General features: G+C 42.8%; 1 protein-coding gene across 1 annotated transcript in view; it reads right to left on the reverse strand.

Moving 5' to 3' along the window:
* CHST15 (carbohydrate sulfotransferase 15) overlaps positions 1 to 24,011 on the reverse strand; it is a 44,395-nt gene extending 20,384 nt beyond the window's left edge. Inside the window, exon 1 of the mRNA XM_030951664.1 lies at positions 23,984 to 24,011. The gene's annotated coding sequence lies outside the window, so the exon portion shown is untranslated. The remainder of the gene's footprint in view (positions 1 to 23,983) is intronic.
* Between the last annotated feature and the right edge of the window lie 1,023 nt (positions 24,012 to 25,034).

Raw genomic sequence — 25,034 nt, forward strand, 5'->3', positions numbered from 1 at the left:
AGACAGAAATCACGGCATAATCATTACTGACTATATTTAAACCAAAGGGAAAGAAATCAGCGCAAGACTTCTCAAAGAGACCAGACTTAAAAACTTCTCCAAAGGACCAAAGCTGTGATGACCGTGACAGAAGTTTGAACAACAAGACATATTAAATCAGATTCATATGGGTCATTTTAAACCTAGAAAGTATATGCTTTCTTATCTGTAAAAAATCCCTCCCAGTAAACACCCAAAAGAAAAAGAGGAACTATGGAAAGGAGCCAAGGTTGGAAAGACCTTGATGGTTGTCCAAACACCACCAATGGTGGTGAGAAGAAGGACAAGAAAGGGAACTCCTGACAAGAAGTGAGAAGTTTCCACTTCCCAAGTAAATATTTCAGGCAGAAATAAGACCCTGAACAAACATTTTCAGAGAGGAAGCAAAGGGGGCCAGAGACAGAGGCAGTGTCAGGGCAGATTCAGGCAGCATCCACATCCAACAGAGGAAGTAATGAAAACAAAGATAGCTCAAAAAAAAAAATACTGTAAAAAAAGGGGCTGGAGGTGAGGGCCTTCATCACAAAAGATAAAAAAGGAAGGTGAAAAAAGCCCCTCTGAAAAAAGAAGCACGAAGAAGAGGCCACAGGTTAAAGCAGTAGCCAGAAAAGATCTGGTAACCCAAACCCATCCTACAGCATCTCTTCAATTATATTTATCATGGTTTACACATTTGTTTTTATGTAATCCTTCTACCCTGAGCTCCTCTTCTTTGGCATCCACCTCAATACCATCTCAGACCTCTGCTCTCCAGCTCCTTGCTGTTTGTTTCCACAGACCAATTCCTATGCACTGGCTACTTAAAATAAAGAAAAAATCCAATTTCTCTTCCAGTCCTCTTCTAACAGGGATCTGCAACCTGCTCAGTGACACTGACTGGACAGATTTATCTGAGATAGCCTTATGGGATCAATTCCAGGTTTGTATATTTGACATCAATTCTCAAATTCTTAAAAGGAGCAATCAGAAATACATTAATGAATGCAGGCCACAAGACCTTAGGAAAACCACATAACCTTCTCTGTCCTATGTCCATTTGTGTGTTAAAAAATGGACTGGAATTTATTGAACCCTTCCCAGCTGCAGACACTTCTCATGAAAATCTGCCACAAATATTACAAAGCCAAGGAAAAACCATGTTAACTACATCTTTGGCAGGTGAAGAAAATTGTTTATCAGGAAGCTGATACAAGGGGGAAAAAAAATAGAAATATGTTTAGGCTACAGTAAAGCTGAGATATTAATCACACCAGTCATGAGGGGAAATTTAAAGTTCCACCAGCAACCATAACTCTGCCAGCTCATGCTCAAGCACTGCATCAGGCTGCTTAATTAGCTGATCAGTTTGATGACCTATCACAGGACAATGACAGATCACTCAGCTAATAGAATAAACACATTGATCTCATTTTTTTTTAATAACTGCTTGTTGCCAACACACCATTTTGCATGATTTCGCACTGTCAACATTCATGAAATAAAAAAATTGAGTTGTAATAAACACATTAAAGGATCTAATTCCCCAGCGCCACTCCCTTCTCTTTCCCAAGCAGCTTTTGATGGAAGTTCATTCCCTAAATTTTACCATGGCATGAAGGATGCTCACCAGAAGGGCAAGATCTTCCCCCAGCCCTCACCTCCCTCATTCACCCCATGAAATCCAGACATCTACAGTGCCCTGGTTTTGTTCCTCCCATCCAACATTCCCAGCAGCCCCAGCCACCAGCACACGTCAGCTCTTTGTATTCCACTCCTGAGAGCAGAAGGATGTGGATTGCAGGCAGAGGGAAGGTTATGAGGCTTGAGCTGGTAATAAACCATGTGTGTCTCCTTATATTTTAGCTGCAAAGCTGCTGGCTGTTCGCTGGCAGAAAATTACTCTCTTTACACAACAAGCAGTGTCTTTGTATATTGAATAATGTAGCATGTAATTTCCCCTTGTTGAAGGGAAGGGTGAATTATTTATGATCACGTCTATACTGCATTTGTCTGCTGTACATTAATGCGTGCCAGCCCTAACCACAGAGCAGAAATCAACAGCAACCTTTGCAGGCTCCGTGGCCAAAAGCAGCCCTCCTCATAAAAATCAGGATCTCTGGGAATAGCCTGAGGAGGAAACATGGATATACAAGATGACACACAGCGGAATGGGGGGGAAAAAGGAAAAAGCTCTCCTAGATTTTAATATATTCCCACTGAAGCCAGGGGGGACTTTGCTCCAAACTGGAGCAGGCTCAAGTGAACAAAGGTATTTATATGCAACAGAACTTAATAGCAAACAGGTGAGACCTTTCAATGGCAGTTTCCCTGAACAATTCCTGCATTCCATGAGAGAAGGGGCTGTTGGGGGCTCAGGATGCAGGAGAGGAGGCTGGCAAGCAGCACTGGCAGGAGCCACAAAAGCAAACAGCAAAACCTCACCCCAAAGCACTGAAAATGCAGCGCCCACCAGGCCCTACTCATCTCCTCCATAGGGCAAAAAGAGACAGTCCCCTCAAAAGAAAACATGCAAAATTTTTCATCATCCACACGGATTTTGTTGACCATACAGAAAGTATCTGAAATTCTCTATTATTCCTATGAAATGAACATTTCATAAAATTCCTCCCCTTACATTTTAAGGATTGTAAGGGAAGACTGCAACCAAAATGGCTACAGAATCTCAGAATCATGGAATTGCTGAGGTTGGAAAAGCTCTCCAAGACCATCAAGGCCAAGCATTAATTGAGCATTGCCAAGGCCACCATGTCCCCAGGTGCCACATCCACACAGCCCTTAAATCCCTCCAGTGATGGTGACTTCACCACTGCCCTGGGCTTTTGATGAAGAAATTTTCCCTAATATCCAACCTAAACCTCCACTGCTGCAACTTGAGGCCATTTCCTCTTGTCCTAATGCTTGTCCCTGGGGGAGAAGAGACCAACAGACTATAAAAGCAATTACTTTCATATGCTCAGTCACTTAGCTAAAATTCTGATCCTCTGTGAATAAGATAAAAGAGATTTTACATATATATATACCTGTGTGAATGACCTGTTTTCCAGGTCACCAGTTCCTTAATATTTAATATGCTTTCCTTTCTTTAAATCAAACTTTTGCTGGTGCTCTTCAGGTCACATTTTTCTGTAGCGTCATTACTTTTAATCACAGTCAGCTTCTCCTCCCACCACATGAAAAGGTGGCTGTTAACCTCTTATAAACACATTTCAGGTACACCAGGAGGACATTTATCATCCTGGGGTATAAATGTTCCCCTGAATTTATGTCAGTGGAGCTACAGCACTTTGTCTCCTCCCTTCACACAACAGAATTGAAGATTTCAGGTAAATCAGTCCTGCTGGGCAGCTCACAGACTAAAATATGGATGTCTAAGGCAAGTGAGAAGCTAATCCACCAGCTCTCAGATTAGATGGGATAAAGCCTACTTAGAAAGCTACAGATGCTACAAAATTAAGGATTAAACACTTTTACCCAAAAAACACAAACAAAAGATTAGGCAAAAGATAATACCTCTGAATCATCTGGCCAGGAACATCACATTGCTCCTAATTTAATATATCTAATGCCATTCTTAGAGTAAGAGCTATGTCATTCTATCCATAGTCTCCTAATTGTTTCCACTAATCAGGATGAATATTCCTTCTGCCTAAGTGCCTTCCCAGCCAAATCAGGAAGGTTTGCTTGAATCAAGTTCTCAGTTTGCACTGGTGATGTTTTTTTGCAATCTTGGAGCAAAGCTGATCCCACGCCCTCCAGAACACTCCAGAAATGAACTCCCCTGTGGAAATGTCTCCCCCTGAGGAGCTCCTGTGAAGACAAGGCTGTCATTAGTCAGAGATGCAGCTCTGGAAGTGAAGGGCTGCCCACAGTCCTACCACCATCAACTTTCCATGACTCACATCAAGAGGAATGGGAACATGAAAGGGCAAAGTGAGGCTGGTGGAGTGAAATCCTCGTAAGGTTTTCATACGGAAAGAAAAAGCCCAACAATGTTCAGTAGCAATGCAGCACAACCATGGAATTCCTTTTCCATCCCTCCATCACTCAGTGCAACATTCTCCATGTACAACAGCAGTTCTTCAGCCCAGGCGGGATAAATTTATGACCTCTGGACACAAAAAACCTGCAAAACCTTAAAATGACAGATATTTTTTAGCTATCAAGCATACTGGAAATGGTTAGAATTGAAGCAGACTGCAGGCAGCACACAATCTGAAGTATTTGTACAAGGGTAGGGGAGTATTTGTACAGCAGGAGGAAGTTCATCCTGTGAGTGGGCAGGTTGTAGCATTTCAATAAAAAATAGCCCAGTAGAAGGAATAAAATCTAAGCTAAATTAAAAAATAAAGACCATTATGTAAGGAAAAGAGAGAAATAATCGTAGATTTTTCTCTCTCCTGCTTCTTGGACACATTTGGCTCCTCAAGTTTACATATTTGGAAATAAACTTTGCCTGAACTCACATCTATTTACCTCAGAGAAATCAGAAAGATGCCAGAATGATGATATGTCAATAAAAAGAGGATCATGAATCACTGAGCTCTGCAAACTTCTGGCAAAAAGAAGAGGGGAAAAAAAACAAAACAAAACAACAAAAAGAAGCAAAAAGCAATTGCAGTGATTTAGAAAAGCCACAGGACTCATTACAAAGCTCAGCAACCTCCTGCAGACTGAAGTTATGTAAAGCTCCTTTATTTACTTAAAACCCCTAATTTTTAAAGAATCATCAATAAAGACAACTCCCAAGATGCTGTATAAACCCATGGAACCATCTTCAAGGCAATCAATGGCAAAACAGGTACATCCTAAAAGCAAGAAAAGGTGGCCCCAACCCATGGTTACATACTCAACCTGCTGAACAACTGCTGAACACTTGTTCAAGTCTAAAATTTTTATTTAAAGAAAGCATTTCATGGCCTTTTAAGGCCAAAGAAAACCTCCTGAATCACCACTGAATTAGCAATCTCGCCTAAAAAACAACAGTGGTTTCTTCCACAACCCAGCTGGTTCCTTTCTCAGAATCTAATCCAAACACAATCTGCTCCTTCCTCATCCATACACTTCCAAATCAAATGTGAGAATGGAACAAATTCCTTGCTCCACATGCAAAAAGAAAATATCAGCAAACGCCCCTAAAATCAGCATAACAGTAGTCATTTCAATCACATAAGGATGACTTCTATTATTTGGGCTGCAATGCTCAGGAAATAGTTACTGAGCTTGAATCACCACTCAGCTAGGGCATAAACACTGCCTGAATAAACAGATTGTTGGAAGCAAGGAAAAAAGAGTGGGGATTGGGAAAGGGAGCTCCCTGACCTGGATCGGTGACAGCAGGGTCGTGCCCTCCCCCAGAAATGCATTATTGCACCTAAACTCTTGTGCAAGTTCCTGGAAATTACCATGGTCCAGTTCCTTGCACTCCTAAAATGCCACATGTTCTGATGTGCTGTTGTTTGGTCTGCCTCGAGAATGTGAAAATAACAAAACTCAGTGTTACCCATTTTTAAATTAAAGCCTTTTTCAGCAGGGAAAAAAACCAACCCACCAATTATATTTAATGACTGCAGCGTTCCTTCTTTCTATTCTATCTGATTTAAATCAGCCTAAATCAAAAATCTTAGTTTTTGGGCTACTTACAGGATAAAAATTGCAGACAGGAAAATAGAATAGAACCAAAAATCAGCAATTTCTCCAGAAATACAGCTCCAAAAACCCTGGAAGGAAAAAAAGCAGCACCAGCAGCCACCCAACCTGTGGCAGCACATGCCTGGAGCTCCTGTGTCAGGGCAGAGCTCCCATCAATGTGTTTAAATCCTCTCTCTGTACAAACAGGGAGCAGAGTGCTGTTTTCATACATTTCTGAGGATGTTTGGAGCAGAATTCTGCCTGCAATGCACGCTGGCTTCTCAACTCCTGATCAAAACTTGCTGCCTACGATGTGCAACAGCTCCAGCAATTCATCTTTTCCCTTCCCTTAGTTCCTATTCATCTCACATAGTGCCTTGCTACAGAATCACTGACAGGTTTATATTGAATATGAAAGAGTTGCACACTGTAGAAAAAAAACTGTGTCTTTACATAAATTACTCCAGTGCATTTCTTCTCACAAAAAAAGCCACTGTAATCCACTTTCAGAAATCATTCTGCATGGTCAAAGTTTAGTGTCTTTATTTTCAATCCTCAGAATAACTGTGAGCATCCTCCCAAACAAACCCCACATGGTCCTGGGGGTCCCTCCATGGAAACAAGGATAAACCAATGCACCCATCCTGTGGGGCTCACAGATTCCTTTCCCAAAAATCTGGAGCCAGATTAGAAAGTTCTGACATTCAGAACATAACCAGAAATTGCATCCATTTAACAAAATCCAGCCAGTCCCTCATTAAAATGATCGATTCACCAAGAGCCAGAATAAAGGACTGATGCCACTGGGAGTTAATTTTTACCACTTCCTAAGAAAAAGTGCACTTTCTTAAATGTCCAGGGAGACAACAACACCAAAATTAGATAAAGACAGATGTAGAAGGTCAAACAATTCATGCAATGATCTCATATCCGTGAGAATTGTTCAGTCTAAATTTGCCCTATGTACTTTCTTTTGTTATATGGGAAAAAAATAAGCTAAGAGCTGCCTGGGAAGGCACAGGGATCACCTGAAATCCAACTTCAGGTGCAGAAAGTGAATGTGGTCTTGCCATAAATGTTTGTATTGCATTTTTAATAAGACCAAGCAGCAGCTGAAGTTTCATTTCCAACACAGGACATCACGATAATTTACAATAATAGAAATTCTTACCTGCCTGCTCTTTCAAGGAATACATCCCACTCTCATCCCACAAATCAGCCACATTCCTGCTCGGAGTGTGAGTGCAAGAGGGAAGCACAGAGCACGAAGGCTGAATCTGTTATGAAGCTCTTTCACTGCAGTTATTTTTATCAAACAAACTGAAGAGGTTTGGGGGTTGGCAAGAGGGAAAAAAATATCATCTCTAAATACAGCTCTCATCCGCCCTGCAGTCAGGCTGTAATCAGAAATAAATAAGTGTTTATCTTCAGAAAACGCCCAAGGCAAAGAATTGGTCTGGTATTGACAGAGCTGATGTCTCAGACCCAGCTGTTCTGTAGTTACCTGTCTCTTCCCATCCACTGTGAATCCTGCTTAATTTCAGGCTCCCAAGGCTGCTTCATTGACTCTCTGGAAAGACTGTGCTGCAATTTATTCAAACAGCTCTTCTGGAGCAGCTTACTCCACAGAGACACCAGGGTTTCCCTCCATGCAGAGCTCATTTAGGTGAGCACAGCACAGTGACTCCATCACTCTACCTGAACACCTGAAAAAATTGTGGATTCCCCATCCCTGGAAGTGGTCAGGGCCAGGCTGGACAGGGCTTGGAGCAACCTGGGATAGTGGAATCACTTCACTGTGCAAAAGAAAAAAAACCTTCAGAGTCAGTGTGCCAGCTGACTGTCACCCAAGGGAGAGGAGGAGAGCTGGTGCAGCACAGTTGGGTTTGCAGGAGGGGATCTGTCAGGGCTGAAGGGATATTTTAAGCCCAGCTCTTTGTCTCTTTGCATTGATTACTGGTCCAGAACCAGCACGTGGGGGAAAAATGTTCTGAGAGTATTTCCAACGTCCTGCCAAGAGTTTTCAGCCTTGACATGCTGCAAAATAGTGGGCATAACTCACAGTTATGAGCTACTCTGATTACCATCTTGTTCCTTTTACACATTTGATTTTCCTTGATTTTAGCAGCTGCTCCCTCAGGTTGATTTAAAGTGAGGAACATATTCCATCCACCATCTGATCTCTAATACTTTCTGCCACTTTGTAAGGGGTATGCAGCACAAATTGCTAATTCCTGTGGGTTGTGAGAGATCAGCTCCTAATTTAAGGCTGCTTTTGAGGGATGAATAACATTGTATGGAATAAATAGAATTAGCATCACTTAATGCCTTCGGTTCCTGTTTATCTCATGCTGTGGTAAAATGGTTTTGCATGCAATAATGCAACCAAGTGGTATCTACTGGAATTCATCTGATACACCTTCACATTTCATATTTAAGCAGTTTTTCTGAAAGGGGACCCATTCTATGTGAGGCTTAACTTTGCTTTAAACACAATACACTTATGGCAATTCTAGAGCAACGTAAATGCTCGCAGCTGCTCATTTGATGTTTTAGTGGCTGAGAAGGGATTTTCCTCCACCCCCAAGCTGAATTTTCTCCATAAACTTTACTATCTTAACAGAGTCATCTGAATTCTTTTTGTTGTGACTCATATACGGTGCCTTCTCTGTGAGACATGCATTGAAATGGATGGAAAAACGTATCTCATCTGTACATAAGTACCATGTAAGTGCTTTTGCATGAATAGGGCATTTCATCTTTCATCTAGTGCTGAGTGGGTGAAAGGAAACATACACAGCTGCATCCTGAAAAGACAAACTCAGCATTAGAGTCTGTCATTAAAGTTTCTTGTAAATTCAAACAAAAATTACTCAACTCAAACTATTCATTGATGCAAAATCACAACTGGGGCTTTGTTTCAGCACTTTAAAAAAACTCAACTCCGTTCCAAGCTTAGTAGTAACTTTTCTAAATGTTCAACAACTTTAATTCTTTAAGCAATGACACATCAGATAAACCTCAGTCCATTAACCAAGAAACCACTTTGTTCATTACAAAGTGCAGCAGACTCAGAGCCCAAAATGGAAAACCCAAGAAAGCTCTAAGTGTTCTCAAGAAATTTCTAATTAGTTATCTCTAAAAGAGCACCAGATAAAATTTTTGCAGGTAACTGCAGGCTACACCTAATTAAGCAAAACCTTTTTGATATAATTTCATTATACTGCTCCCAGATTCCTGGAAAAGTGTTTATTCTGCAGAAGTCAGGCAACATTTATTTCCAAAGTCTCCTACCATTATTCCTAAGTGTTTCAGCAAAGGCTTGGGCTCCATCACTCACCCCTCTGTAGTCTGTGCTTTGTAGCTATACAAAAGTGCAATACATTTTTATTAAACAGTTTGTAAGATTCTATCATTCTGAAGACATTTCTGCAGCTCTGCACCCCAGGCAGAGCACACTCTTGATGGGGAAGCTAAAGCCATTTGAAAATGGATTAAACTCTCCGATTGTCCTCTCCTGTCTTCACACCATCACATCTAAAGAACACCACTTCTACCACAAGCTTCAAAGGATCAAATATCAAATATTCAAAGTTCAAATATCTCAACTCACTGATTCCCACGAGTGGAGGAGAAAGAACGAGCTCTGTCACCAGCCTCTCAGAAATATCACAGCTCTTGGTGCTGTTCTCACAACAGGGCAAAACCCAGCCCAGGAATCTTGCAACTGCACAAAGCCCCCAGTTTACAACAGTCATAACAAAAGGGAAAAATTCCATGCTATGCATGGAACCCAGTAAATAGTGTAATGAGTAAATATTGTAATATCCAGGACAATGATAAGAAAATCTGTTCCTCAGCCACTGAACCATTGACTCCCTTGACTGGACTCTCTCTCCCTGCAGGTTTCTCCCGTGTTTGGCTTCGGTGTGCTTGTTTTCCACTTGGAAAGAACACAACCACAAATACCTTTTCATGCCTTACACTGCACTTAGCTGGCCTCCAGATTGTAAACAAACAAGATAAAAATCTGAGAATGTTCTTTACTCAATCTCCATGAAAAGAAACCAAGGGGAAAAAGAAATTAGAAAAGCAAACCAAAACCCCAACTCTGCATAATGATGAATGTACCAAGGGAAATTTGGCATGCACTCCCTCACACCATGCCTCTTCTGCAACATTTTCTGCAATATAAAGACAACATTTAGCTTAGCAAACTAGATGGTCTTTATTTGTGGGCAGAGGAAACCCAAGGCAAATGCTCCAAGAGACTTTTTTTTTTCCAATGGATATGTTAATTACTTAAATTCTGTTATTGGGAAACTGTCCCAAACTAACCTTCCACTCTCCCTCTGCTTCAACTGCAGAGGGGTCAAAATTCACTTTTTACAGTTTTGAAGTGAGAAATTGAGAAAACAAAGCCCACCCTTGATGGAGCTGTGAGAAAGCACAAGTGCCTTATTGAAATCCTTCCTGATCCCTACCTGAGCATCTTTGGGGAACTGCACAGGGATGCCTGGGACCAGGATGCTCCAAGATCTGCTTTGTGGGACAGAGCATCTCCTGAGACAGCCCAGAGTTCTAAGGGAAAGGGAGCACAACTGCTCCCAAATGCCCTGCTCCAGCCAGAAATCTCTCACTGCCATGGAAAACCCCCATGTCCCTGGAGGCAGCAGAGCACAAAAGTGACCAGTGGGAGGTAAAATGAGGTTTTATTTCTAAACTGCAGTGCGTGTTGATGTATTTGGTTCCAGACAAATAGAGGAGGACGTGGAGTCGCTACAGGACATTGCAGCTGAAATGGCACCAGTGCTTGAAATAAACCCTTTGCTGAGGCAAATCACACAAGGAATCTGAAGTGACACAAATTCCATCAACTGCAGTTGGCAGCCAGATTTTCAAGAACAGATGCATGACTGTTAATGATAACCCAAAAAGCTGTTTCTAGTGCAGAAAGACTGAAACTGTTAACATTATAAAACTGCAAAGAGCTAGAAGTATCTCCAGAGTACACCCCACAAAATACTTTGCAGGAACTTACAAACTCCAACTTAAGCAGAATTAACATATCTAACAAAAAAATCTCCATCAAAAATGCCTCCCAAGTTCTGAAACACATTTCCATCTGTTCAGTTTCTCTGCTGCTGATGTTGTTTGCCTTCAGTCAAAGATACGAATCTTTGATTTCATGAGATTAATGTAATAACTTGGTTTAGGCTGTTAATGCATTCAAAGCTCTCAAATATGCAGGAGACTAAGATGGCATCAAGAGCATACAGATACATTTGGAGGGGATGTTTTTAATGTGAAATAAATTAGAAATTCCTTAATCTATTTCTGCAGCAAGGACTACACTTACATAAAAGCTTCCTGGTGTGTCTTAGGCTGGAAGAGATGGCTTCCAAGCCCATTTATTCCTTCTAAGCACGGCTGTATAACCTAAATAATAACACTAAGGAAAACCCCTCAAGCCTTGTCAGGTAAGTGAGGACTCAAGCTTTGATGAATGCAATGCTCACGTCTCAAAAGTGACACCTGGCCATGATGAAACAATGATAAATAAAATATGCATATTATTTGCAGATATCTGTAGAGAAAAAGGCTGTATCGGTCAGCAGAAGAGCTCAGCCAAACTGATGCATCAAGCTGCAAGAGGAAACACTTCTGTTGGTGCCTCAGATCCAGAGAAATGTCAACAGCTCTATCCTCAGCTGTCCTATCACTAATGCTGCTGAGTTACTTTTTAGTGGGCACCAAAGGAGCTGCATGGTTTTGGGAATAAGGCATTGTAGAAGCTGCCCCGTGCTCAGCTTCCTTAACACTTTCCATCCTCAAAAATGGTGTTTAAAAGGCCCAGCAGGTGCCACCACAAGCTGTATCAATCATTGTCTCCTGCAAAGATCACTCCATGCCCATAGCTAAAGGCAGCAACCTGCAACAAAATGCCAAGAAATGCCACGTATTCCATCAGATCTTTGGGAATGTGACTCAGCAGCTGGGCTGGAGCAGTTCTGGGCACTGCAGCCCCTCCACCCTGCTTTATGTCCTCTACAGGAGATGCCCAAAGAGCAAGGCTGCCCACACCCCAGCAGCTCTGGCTTGCCCTGGCTCCAACAGCAACAGCTCCAGGTGAACTCAGCAGCCTGATCAGAGAATTGCTAAGGCTGGAAAAGACCCCTAAGATTATTGAGCCCAACCAGCAACCTCAAGCTGCCACCTTTGATGCCTCAGGTTTTAGCTTTAATATTTTTCAGACTCTGTGCTGCTTTGGTGTGTGGGTCTGAGCTTCACATCAGGGATGGTGAGCTCTGTGCACAGAGCAGGGAGACAAAACAATTCCTGCTCCAGCTGGGCACCAAGGACAAATGATCCAAATCTCAGCCCAAGAGCACAAACACCGTGGGCTGGAGAGAGAAAAACAAGCAGGGTGGGACTGCAGGGGCTAAAGCTGGAATGGGACAATGAACTGCAAGATGGAAATGGAGCAGAACTGATCCCAGTGACAGACCCCGTGCCCGCTCGTGCATTTTGGGGCCATTTTGGTTCATTTTGGGTGCAGCCCTGGCTGGGCTCTTGTGCTGCCCAAGGTGGATCCATGGAGGAGATCCTTTGGATAAATCCCTGCTTTATTCTGTAGCTCTGCCAGCCTCTGCTCTGGGGCAGCCTGAACAAGGCATCAGCAGTAGCCACACAGCACCAAGAATGGCAAAATCTGTTCATTGATAACTCAAAATCTGTTCATTGATAATTTGTCCTGGGCCTTCTCAAGGCATCACCTTCCCCACTGAGCCACGACCATCACTCCAGCACTGCCAGCCAGCTGGGAGAGCCCTCCTGAGCCTGGAGCCACATTGGTTGTTTTGGTTGGGATTTTTTGCCTCATGAACTGCTGTGGTGGCCCTGCCATGAAAACCTCCAGGCTCTGGCCAAAGAATTGCTGGAGGAGCTCATCTCTGTTGCTGCTGCCCAGGGGGAGGTGGCAGCTGGTGATCCCCTGGTGCATCCCCACCGTGCCTGAGGAGAGCAGAGCTCCAGAGCAGAGCCCGCAAAAAGAGGCAGCCAGGGATGGGCTCTCTCACCCTCCTGAACAAAAATGAAAGGTTGGATGAGGCTTGGAGCAGCCTGGGGTGGTGGAAGGGCTGGAACGAGATGAGCTTTAAAGTCCCTTCCAACCCAAACCACGCTGTGACTCTACAGTTTTTCCATGTGAATAACCAAGTCCTGCTCCTTTCACAGCAGTTAGTTCACCAGTATGTGGAAAATTGGGCATTCCAGAGCACCATCCTAGGTGCAGGAGAGAAATAAGTCTCACCACTGATCATTTGATTTAATTTGAAGTTTTCCTGCATATTTAAATCCTGGGAAATGCCTTCAGCATCCAAACCATTTATAATCAAAGTAAGTGACTGCAGAAGTTCAGAATAATCTATAAACTTAAAAAATTCCACAGTTCTCCTCATTTGGTGAAAAAATAAATCACATGCTGATAACACACCTCAGTTTCTTTATTGCATAGCTCATTGCTTTAAATTACTTTGAGAAGAACAGCAAATCAGAATGAAACCTTACAATTATATGGGCTTCTTTCTTTGCATATGAAAACTTGCATTTGATGGTATTCTTACTATTCCTCGTTTACATTACTTATATGGGGCCAACAAAACTGATCTGGAACAGACAAAATGTTTTATCCAAACATGGACAATTAAATACAACGTGTATTATTTTATCAGTGCTTTGACAGAGATGTTTCTGCCCAAGGTGAAAAGCAATAAATGAGAAAATGCAGCTGTAACCATTCATGCCATACACAGGAGCCTCAGAGTGCACTCAAATGCACCTTGGGGTTAAGTTATGGTCCATAAAGGGTGTGGAACTCCCATCACCAGATCTCAGAGCGATTTTCAAAGCTGCTGCTCCACCTCTGGGTGACAAAATGACAGAGTTCTGACATGTGTCACCTGTAATATCATTTGGAGTAACACAATAGAAGTACAAGAAAAACCTAGATCTCCTAACTCACCATCCAGAATCCCATTACCTAGGAATTGAGGGATTTTGAATGAAATTCAGATATGTGTTTCACAAGACAGAAAGCCACCAGCAATCCAATTTCTAAATAAACCACCTAAGGCAGACAGCGTGGACTCTGACTTTCCCCCAGTAACCACATTAAACAGAATGGATTTCAGCCTTTCATAAGCTCGACAGACAGAGAAAGTGAATTTTCCCAGCTTCCCAAGCTGCAGTCATGCTCCCCATCCCAGAGCTGTGCCAGAATCTCCCTGCACAGCAGTGGCAGGGAGCATTTTTGGGTCCAAAGCTGGCAGATGGCACTTTCAGGAGCAAAGGTGCAAGACCTGCAGCAGGAAATGAAACCCTCCCTGTCATAAACAACCCCCAGTTGAGAACTGGAGCTCTCATTAATGTAATTGGTTTCATATGAGGTGCTAAAATACAAATTTGCTGCATTTAGAAGCCAACACTGTTTCTATTAGTTAAGGAGTGTTTTGCTCACCTCTATTTTTGCTCAAGCACAGAGGCAAAAGGGAGGGGAAAATGTGTCATGTACTCTGCCTCCAGCTAGAGAATGCCATGCTAGAGTACATTTTTCACCTCAGATGAAAAATGAAGGCAGGTAGCCTTTCAGCACAGCTGCTCCTGAGGACCGAAATGGAAAATTATTTGGAGAGGAACTCGCACATCATTCACTCAGAGCTGTGGATTTACATCCTCCAACCTGCATGAGATCCACAGAGTGAGTAGGACTCCATCCCAAGCTGAAATCTGAGGGAGGAGATATATTTAAAATTTAAAATGTAAAAAAATTACAAATTTAAAATGTAAAAACAAACTACAGTACAACCACTAGGTGGGAAAAAAATCACTAATCACTATCCTTCAGGAAAACACTCAATTTTCAGCCTTTCTGCTTCAAGTCCAGCAAATTAAATTTCCTCTTTTTAATGGTGCTGCCTTTGAGTGCAGGCCAAAGAATGAAAGAGCAGGAGGGTTATGTTACCAGGGAGCAGAAAGAGGGTGTGCACCTCTCAATTTGGCATCTCTGGTAATGGGAGAGAAAACCCACAGAGGAACAGGACACACCCAGGACTGGTGAGGAACTGTCCCCTCCTCCAGCCCCCTGACACTGGCCATGCCCAACAAGCCAGGAAATCCAGCTTTGCCCGGGGTACCAAGTGTTTTTCCTCTTTAGAGACAACCCCACCCCTCTTTGCTCCTCTTCTCCTTGAAGCCTTTAAACCCTGGGGATGAGCTGCTCCATTCCAAAAGCAGATGTTGGTCTCTGATTTCAGAATTATTCCTTTCCCTCCCTCCACAAGGACTTCCACCTTCTGTATGACTTTAAAACTGCCCCCGCTGGCTTTTAACTCGGCTGAAGATGAATATCTGTGTGAGCCAATGGCTGAGGTGCCTTTAATGACAGAACAGTTCATAAAAATAAAACCATCCTGTCCGTAAAATGTGCATTCCCCCTTCTGGAAATGGAGTAAGCCCATTAATTATTTTCTTAAAGACTGACTCTCAAAATGGCACTGCTGACATTTAAGGCTCATAAAAAATGCAAGTCTGTCTGATCTGTGAGAAATGAGTTTATCTGATCTATTTTAAGATGAAAATATTTATCAAGGAAGACAGTTGCCAGTTAGGGACACAAACAGAAACAGAGCCACCTAAAGTAAGTTGTCCTTTTTTTGTTTTAATCTTTTCCATGCCAAGGACATGCTTCTCCCCAGAAGAGTGGTGGTGCACAAAGTAAGTGACATCTGGTGGCTTTATGCTGTAATAGAATAAGGCACCTCATTTCAATGCTGTTAACCAAATCAATTTTTAAATTTACTGCTCCTTAGCAAAGCTTTTCAGATGTTTCATTTATTTATTTTCGTGCAGATACTTCTGAGGCCCCTGGGCATCACAATCCCTTTTGCAGGGTGACAACTGCTGTTATCCAATTAAAGTGGGACTGTCATATTCACATCAGGAAAAACGCAACTCCACAAAGGAATTTGGAAGGTTCAGGAAAAGAGCACTAAGATTTAGCTGGGCAGCATCAGTAAGAATCACATAAAACCAGGCTGTAAGAAAAGGCTTTGCAGAATTTTGTGAAGGAAATCCTTCACCTGCTCCAATTATTCACATGCTCAAAGTAATTACTATCAACTTAGGTCTCTCTGAGTTGTCTTTCATTGGATTTTAATTAAACCCCAAAGAAACAGCTGCATTTTTCATTCTGAGTTCAGCAGCATCCTGGTAGCTACGACTTTTACAAATTTGAAACAGCTTTTCCCCTTTTCATGCTTTATTGATCCTCAGCAATGGCCACATCTAATCCAGCCAAGCCTCCTGCACCTAAACCTGCACTCCAGACATAAAGCAATTACTACTCCCCTTCAAACTCCTCCAGCCAGAAATACACTTCTCTTTTAGAAAGCCACAAGCCTCTCCTGGATAATTAATAGAAGTACTGCCAGCCAGCCTCAATTAAAATTACAAAACTGCTGGCACTGCAATATCAAGGCTTGCAACTCTAATTTCTGCAGTAATAAGTATTTATGGGGGGGAAAAAAATAACTGTAAGCACTATGTAACAGAAATGAGAGGAAAGATAAACAGACTCTAAATATTTATCAGCAGAGGAAGTCCAAAAATATAGCAGTAAAAATGGAGCGGATGGCACCTAAATCCAGACCATGGAGGGTTCCTCGAAGGATGTGCAAGGAGGAACTTCATTTTCAGCTTGACATGGCTAAATCTAATTAATTCCTTCCTCCTATTCAATTCAGGCTGCACAGAAACCCCTGATGCCAAAAGGACAAAAGCTAAAAATGTCCCCAAAGCCATGTCTGAAGGCTGCACTTCTACCCTGCAGCAGTGCAATAAATAAAGAGTCGGACTTTGGGGCTTTTCCATCACTTTTAAGGCCTAAATATCCTTAAGAGGAATGTCCACCTGCATGCTTGGCTTCCCTCAGCACTGAAAGGAGGCTCCACATCTGCAGGATCTCCATTAAAAAAGGGGCCTCTGGGATAGCACAGCTACTGATGGATTATTTCAAAGGGAAATATTATTTCCTGCTCACATTCCCTCATCCTCACCAGACATTATCTTCACCTCGAGACCTCCTGGCTGAGCTAAATAACATATGCACAGAAAAGCACAGCTGAATGGCTTTAGCTCCAGCCACTCATCAAGAAGAAAACTTTTAAAGATCCCATTTCAATTTATTTTTCGAAATGCTGGCATGCTGAAGTCAGCAGGAAGACATTTCAGTGACTTTAATGATGGCAGAGGTTCATCCAGAGAATTGCTGTTTGGAATGAACACGGGGTTTATGTTATCTCATTTGAAACCTTCCAAGTTTTCTGCTAAATGCAACTTAATGATATTTGCTATCTCGGAATTATTTGCTGTCACAATACAGAAAGGAGGGCATTAAAGTTGTGCACTGTAAAATGTTTAGTGATGATGGATGGGATACTCTTGTTTCACTAACAGGCATGTTTTTAATGCATAAATATTAATTGTCATAAAGTGCCTGTTCATTTTGCAGTTTTGGAAAGCTTTAGCTTGTAGGAATTATAATAGTCCAAAAAGATACTGTTGGCATTTACATATTTATCAGCATTTTCATGGCACATTTTTGGGGCTTTTCTTTTTTTTTCATTCATTATCCAATGTACCAGCACAGCAAGACAAAAAAAAAATGGAAAACTGGAGAGATTACTACACTCACTTAATGGGTATCATTACAGGAAAACACTATCAAAACTCAGCAGAGGCTTTTTATGCATTCCCCTGTATACCAGCAGAATGAGTTATTGCAACATTCCAACTCTGCTGCTAAACCAGGAGAATGCTCAATCTCCCGGGAATGAGCAGCAGGTGAGTGGAACCATCTGAGAGGGTTATTGACTCCAGGCAGAAGCTGCTCCCTGACAAGCTCTGGAGGGTTACCCAGATTTCCCAGCCTTGCCACACTCCTTGGTGAGCACAGGTCTCTGAATCCCTCCAAAACAAATGGAAAACTCTTCCCACTCCCACCAGTGAAATCCAAAAGGTGAATTGCTCCTGATCCAGCCTAATGCCAGATAAATCCACGTGGGATTTCCATGGATACCAATTTAGATTGCATTTAGTCTGCTGTACATTTTCATTTTGCTGATCTCCTCAGAAACACTCAAAAACACACTCTGAAGGGTTAAAAACTTCCCTATTCAAAATCACCTGATGTCAGACTGTGACAGTGTTGGCAGGGGTCTTAGGATGAGGGAAAAGATGAGGATCTGACTCCATGTTTCAGAAGGCTTGATTATTATTTTATGATATGTATTATATTAACACTATACTAAAAGAATAGAAGAAAGGATTTCATCAGAAGGCTAGTTAAGAATAGAAAAAAAAAGAATGAGTAACAAAGGCTTGTGACTGACAGAGACAGTCTAGCCAGCTGGCTGTGATTGGCCATTAATTACAAACAACCACATGAGACCAATCACAGATGCACCTGTTGCATTCCACAGCAGCAGACAACCATTGCTTACATTTTGTTCCTGAGGCCTCTCAGCTTCTCAGGAGAAAAAATCCTAAGGAAAGGATTTTTCATAAAATATGTCTGTGACATCAGACAAATTTTTATTTCCTTTTTCCTCAGTGAGAGGATCAGCTCAGATCCCACCCTTCACTCCTGCTCACCTCTCACATCTCATTTCTTGTTTTAAAGATGGTATAAATAGCCTTGCAAAGTAATTGTAATACTAACTGTCAAGTGCAATAGTGGTTTCATTCTGATTTATCCTTATCTGATCCTCAGGCAAGTTAATCCTGAAGCTGAGAAACTGTTTTCAGAGCTTTATAATTGATGAAACTTTTCATCTAAATTATTTACTTTGCGAACGGCTCCGATGAGTCGCTCAGGGCATGAAGCTGTAGTACTCCATGCTGGAGTGCTCAAGAACATGTTTTTGTCTTCTTAAATTAACAGCCCATCACTGCATCTCGTGCTGCAGTTTCTATTGGCAGTCTTTAACGCACAGCAGGGGTTTTATCTGAATTTTTATCGCCTGCAATGGATGCAGTTACAGCCCAGATGTCTCGGTGTTATCCCAGCCCGGAGCTCCAGGGAGACACAAAGCAGGCAGAGGATCCCTGATCCTGAAGGTGTCAATTTTACAGAGAGAAACAGTGTTCCTTCCCTGGAATCACCTGGGCTCCACGCCTAATGGACACATTCAAAACCTGCTCCTCTCCCATTGCAACAGCAGCACCCAAAATGATTTCCAGAAGCAGCCCCAGGAAATTTCCTCAGGCTTCAGCAATCCCAAGGATGAGCTGCACAGCAGCAGCCCTAAAAATGCACTAGGAAGGGGTGGCAAGACAAGAGCAGGAGCCCAATCATCAGCCTAACACAGTGAAATACATCTACAAAATCATGAACTTAAAAATTTGAGATTCATTATCCATTTAATTTACTTAACATTACCAATATCTGTTTAACGTTATCTAATATCTACAGAGCTGAGCAAAAAAGACAAATTACAACTAAAAAGCAGCCAAAATCAAAGAGGCTGGGAAGGAATATTAGATAAGGTATTTGATGGGCTTGCAAGGAAGTGTTGGTTTTAAGAGCTGCTAAAGGATTTTCAGGAGATAAAGCTCCCCTGTGAGGAGCTGGGCCTGCAGGCAAACCCATCTCATTATGTGATACATTCTCCTAATAAACTACTAAACCATCCTTCTCCACTTCCTCCTATTTCTAGCTTTACACAGACAAACCTCCTGGCTGCCCCAGTCAGAGAGTTCTTTTTCTTTGGATTAACAAATTCTGGCACTCAGACCATTATATCCCAATTTAGGCACAGCAAGGTTGACACTGGGCTCTTACATTTCCTCCAAATTATGGGCAAAACCTTGCAGAATCCTAACTTCTGCTACTTTTTTTTTTTCCTGAGGTCTCTCCTATTTGTTGGTATCTCATTACTTATTTGATGCCACTTCTAAAGCACTTTAATTAAGTGGTTTTTCTCCACACTGTTCCAAGACCTGAAATTGGGCAAACCATCCAATATTACAAACTCACATCCACGTGCTGCCCATCCTCAGAGCACTCTTTCAACTCTGCGAGGCTCCTTCCATCTCCTGAGTACACATGCTGCACATAAATCTTTATATTTTTTTTGCCTTTGTATCTTGTAGAGTTTTCCATTTTTCAAAGCAGTCTTATCTTGTTTCCTCTGTATGACTTTGAACTTTACATTTTATCTTCACTCTTCTCTGACCTCAGAGTTCTTCCCAGCTCAAGCTCACCTGTAACTCAATGACTTATTTGAAAGAAATGACCTTCCCTCTATTCCATGCAATCCTGAGAAGTTACGAGTCTAACTTCAACTTGTATCTAAGCCAAACACCAATAAATGCAAAAACCAAAGTAAAATATAACAATACAAAAGCCTTTTTCACTCTCATCAGTTTTTCTAATTTTATGGTTAGATAGCAGGGTACATTCACCCACATTGAAAATCAAGGTTTTTCTACAGGAAAAAATATCTCCTCATGAAACTTATTTTTTCCTACTGGAAGGCGTGAAGCAAATGGAAAATGTCAGTTTGAGTATTTTGCTATTTAGGTACAGATCTGCACCTTTTATAGTGAGGATCAACCCACCTTAGATACAGATTTGGCCTAAAACCCCATTTATTTATAAAACACTCTGCTTATTTGGTGAGTAAATGATGGCATAGTAAGTTTTAGAACATTAAGTGTGTATCTGGTGCTGCTTGGTACATAAACAAATAAAAGCCTGGCTTGCTCTCTTAGTCCATCCCATCAGTTCTCCACAAAACTGGGTTCTGGGATCAGTTCTCCATGGGATTGGGTTCATTTCCAAGGAAACCCATGGCACAAGAGGCAGCCACGTGCCCCCCACCATCCCCAAGGCTGCAGGGGCTGTGGCTGCTTTCAGCAAACCAACAGGGGAAGGGTCACACCACCAGGAGCTCCAAAAACGTGTCAGGAGTTGAGGTGGGGCTCCTCATGTTTGGGCAAGGACAGAAGGAGAGAGCAGCCAGGTGCTGAGGTTTGGGAAATGAGTGTTTCAGGCTGTTGTGGGAGTGGGAGGAAGGTGGATTTGGGAATGAGAAGAGGCAACAGGCTGGGGCTGGAGGGTTGGTGCAGGAGAGGGCAGAGGGATCAGAGGGATGGAGCATCAGTCCTGTGAGGAAAGGCTGGGAGTGGGGTGCAGCCATGATATCTTCTGAAAAATCCTTTCCTTAGGATTTTTTTCTCCTGAGAAGCTGAGAGGCCTCAGGAACAAACTGTAAACAATGGTTATCTGCTGCTGTGGAATGCAACAGGTGCATCTGTGATTGGTCTCATGTGGTTGTTTCTAATTAATGGCCAATCACAGCCCAGCTGGCTTGGACTTTCTATCTGAGACACAAGCCTTTGTTATTCATTCTTTCTTTTTTATTCTTAGCAAGCCTTCTGATGAAATCCTTTCTTCTATTCCTTTAGTATCATTTTAATATATATCATAAAATAATAAATCAGCCTTCTGAAACATGGAGTCAGATCCTCATCTCTTCATTCATCCTGAGACCCCTGCGAACACCATCACAGTGGGGTGTTCAGCCTGGGGAAGAGAAGGTTCCAGGAGTCTTTAGAGCACCTGGAGGGGCTCCAGGAGAGCTGGAGAGAGACTTTGGACAAGGGATGGAATGACAGGAGAAGAGGAATGGCTTCAAAGTGCCAGAGGGCAGGGATGGATGGGATACTGGGAAGGAATTGTTCCCTGTGAGGGTGGGCAGGGCCTGGCACAGGGTGCCCAGAGCAGCTGGGGCTGCCCCTGGATCCCTGGCAGTGCCCAAGGCCAGGCTGGATGGGTTTGAGGCAACCTGGGACAGTGGAAGATATCAGGGCTGGAACTGGATGAGCTTCACATTCCCTTCCCACACAAACCAGTCTGAGACTGTGACCTCTGTGTGCTGCCACCAGAGGGGACAGAGTGTGCCTCACTCCTGCCCACATCCACCACCTCACCAGGCCTCTCATCCTCCCCACAGCTGCCTTGTCACTGCCACCAGGACAACATTTTTCCTTCCGTTTCTTCTTGCAAGGCATCACCTGCCTCTCTCCCCTCAGAGGATGCTCCTTAAATCTAAAGCTTACAATCCACGTTCAACAGCTGCTGGAAACCAGGTGTAACATAAATTAATAAATATTCCATGGAAAAGCTACATTAACTGCTTGCCCCTGAAGTGCTGTTCAGTGGCATGTCAGGCACAGCTGTGTAATCAAAGGATTACAGAGCTCCCATTGCAAGGCTCTCCACCTCCTCGGGAGCTTCCCTGGCTCCCTCTCCTGTAAAAACCCAGCCCAGGCACCAGGACAGAATGGTAATCATGTCATTGAGCCTGGGAAACACAACCCAGCAGGCTGTGGGGACAAACACAACGTGTTTTCTGTCAGATACACAGGCAGCCACACCAATTTTTAAGAGAATGGGTCAGCAAAGCTCTAGATCATCTGGAATTTTAGTGAAATTGCAGGGAGAGAGATGGGTGCAACCCAGGTTGCTTCAAACAAGGACTTGCAGGAAGTTACAGATCCCTTCCCCTGCTTAGCTGTGCTCAGACTCCAGATCTGACACCTCACTTGGTCAGCAAGCAAAACAGGGCACTTCACTAAAAAACATCAATAAATAAGAAATGCTAATTTGTGGGGGAAAGCAGTTAAAAAATTCCCTCTTATTGGAAATCTACCATGGCTTTCCACAGCACTTTGGATTCTTCTAGCTGAGCAACATCACTCTAGCCAAGGAGTGTGGTGGGAATTTAGAATTACCCCTCCCTGTGGGAGGTATGGAGGAAAACAGTGGAAAGGGGAAATGGGGGTCTAAAACCAGCAATTAACAAGCCCAGATCAAATCAGGGTGCATCTTCTGCAAACCCTCTGAGATGTCTGAAGCAGTGTTCCACATCAGGTAAGTACCAGGGCAGCGCTGAGTGATTTAAGAGCACATCTCGTTGGAATTTTTGACTGTGGGATATACATTAAGTGTAGGGGTAATTAGGAGGGAGAGGGGAGTATCAGCATCTGTTTGTGTCATGGCTTTTCTTCACCTAAGTGATGCATCTGTGCTGGAAGAGAAGCACAGCTGGGTGTTCCAAGTTCCTAAATCCACGTGTCATTTAGGTGAGATCAGCCCCCTGCTGCCAGCTCACCTCGGGACAAATTCTATCAGCAGCCAGTGGTGACAGATCCCTGAGCTACAATAGTGAGATTTTGCTCTGTGCACATTTAAGGAAGAAATCAGCACAGGAAAAGTAGTTTATAAAAGGAAGGATTCCCTTCCTAGTCACCAGAGGAATTCCACAAGAAATCCTTGGCAGAGTTTGCTGCCACCCCACTTGAACTTCAATACAAACCAGTGCTTTGAGAGGTGCTTTAGCACCAGCCCATCCTTAAAACTGAGACCACCTGGGCTGCCAACAAAAGCTTTGAGCACTGAAACTCCCCCTTCTCACAGAGCTCCTGCCACAGGTTGCTTGAAATAATGTTAAAATAGAACATAAGCAGTACCTTATTTGCATCTCTGTGATTATGCCTACATAAAATCCCTGTTCATGTTGCTGGTGGATTACACACCTTCATCCTTCCCCTTTGACCACATGAAATAATTCAAATACGAGAGTCTGCTTCACCCTTCTCATTTCTATGATTTCCAGATACCTGCTTTTAGTTTAGCAATGAAGATAAAAATCCATTACTGCCTTCCATTGCATTAGTGGAATTATGTGTTTTGCAATGTAAATCTCCACTGTTTGATCATGTTCCTGTTACAAACCACCACATAAAACACTCTGAATTTGAGATTAGTCCTCCTATGACAAAATCTGAACCATAAAACTATTTTCCTATTGATTTCAGAACTGCACGGTGGCTGCAACTCACAGACACGGGATCTAAGTGCTATTAAAAAAAAAAAGGAAAGAAAGAAGGTGGTTTCACTACTAAATCTTCATACAAGTAGTCTTTCTGCATTCAAATTGATTTTCTTTCCTTTGGCACGTGAAGAGCCAGATGAATCCTTTGACTCAATGCCCAAGAGTGAAATGGCACCAGCAGCAGCAGAGAAGCTCTCAGGGCACGAGACGTGTGACAACATTTTAATCACTGACAAAAAGAGGCTTCAAGGCAGCTACTCTGTTAGTGTTTGCTGGTTTTAAGGGAGATGCACTGTTTGTGAGTGACTGTGTATAAAAAACATATCTATGTCTATAAATAGCACAGATATAAATACCTATGTATGGTTCACGTCCACTTGGGGATGTTTTATTGGTGGAAATTTCCCTCTCTGCCAAAGATCAAGCAGTCCCCAGTCAGTATCAAGTGCAGTGCTGTTCAATCAGGTGTTTGTTTATCCAAACGAGCACATACCATCTGCAGTTAAACCTTAAAAATATTTATTTTTCACGAACAGTTCCAGCAAACTTTGAGATTTAATCTGTGATGTGCCCAGCTGGCCACTTTGCTCTTTCTTTTAAGTCTCAAAACACAAAGGAACGTGTTTGTTCTACAGGAGATGATGATGATGATGATGATGATGGGTTTTTGGTCTGGCTAACAATTCAAGAAGTGAAACCATTCTGATGTCATATGCAAGGAAGTCAGTGTGAAGGGGACTTTAGGCCATAGAATGATGTAAGAAATAAAATAATTTTTAAAAAAAAAATTCCAAATCTGAGAGTTTGGTAGGTGTTTGGATGCACCATCCAAGCAATACTCTCATATATCCTATTAACCTGCAAATCTGTCTGTGCCTAAGACACTCAGATCCCTGCAGAGTACGGTTGTAGTATCACAATGAAGCAGCAGAGGAAAATTAAAAAAAAAAAAAAAAAAAGAAGAAGAAGATGAAAAAGAGAAGCCCATATATGAGACCGCCAAAGTTCAGCTGGTGAATTGTTGCTTAACAGACTCTGACCATAATAACCCGTCACTGAACCTTGCCTGCATTCTCAGCAGCTATGAAGCTATTTTTAACAGCCAAGCAGCTTGCATTTCAGAAATCCCCCTCTTCACCCAAAAACATTGGCAGCGATCGGCAGCGTGCACGCCCGGCTCGCTGCTCGCTGGGACGCGCTCCGGGATGGACAGGCTCTTTCAGAGAGCCCCCGGACAAGTGTCCGCGGTGCCCGAGCCCCGAGCCGGCCGCGGGCAGTGACAGCATCGCCCGCCCTGTGCCCTGAGCCCCGTCCCCGCGGGTCCCGGGAGCACGGCCCCGCTCCTGCCGCCTTTCCCCGCTCCTGCCGCGGCTCTGGGGATGCCCTGGCAGCGCCCCGGGTGCCGCA

The sequence above is a fragment of the Camarhynchus parvulus genome, chromosome 6 (genome assembly GCF_901933205.1).
Source record: "Camarhynchus parvulus chromosome 6, STF_HiC, whole genome shotgun sequence".
Classification (NCBI taxonomy): domain Eukaryota; kingdom Metazoa; phylum Chordata; class Aves; order Passeriformes; family Thraupidae; genus Camarhynchus; species Camarhynchus parvulus.